The sequence below is a fragment of the Asparagus officinalis genome, chromosome 4 (genome assembly GCF_001876935.1).
Source record: "Asparagus officinalis chromosome 4, Aspof.V1, whole genome shotgun sequence".
Taxonomy (NCBI): Eukaryota; Viridiplantae; Streptophyta; class Magnoliopsida; order Asparagales; family Asparagaceae; genus Asparagus; species Asparagus officinalis.
In genome coordinates, this window is record NC_033797.1 from 86,967,248 (window position 1) to 86,967,570 (window position 323).

Sequence of the window (323 nt, forward strand, 5' to 3'; positions counted from 1 at the left end):
AGCTTGCTGTCAGTTTTGACAGCTTTCTTACCAAAACGCCCCTAAGGATGAGGTCTCAAACAGAAGGCCTAAGCGTGCTACATTAACTAAGAAGATGATTAATATAACTGATACAACACAATCATAAACAATAATTGCTAAAATCCTTAGAATCTTTTGCACAGAAATTATTAACTAAAAATTAAAAATTACCAAACTTATCATTTCCATTTGGTTTTTCAAATTTCAAATAATCTATAAGATCCCTCAATTTATTCAAATTACACCTTAGTAAAAATCTATTTGGTTTATTATTATCACTAGTAGAAAAATGAGCATTGGCG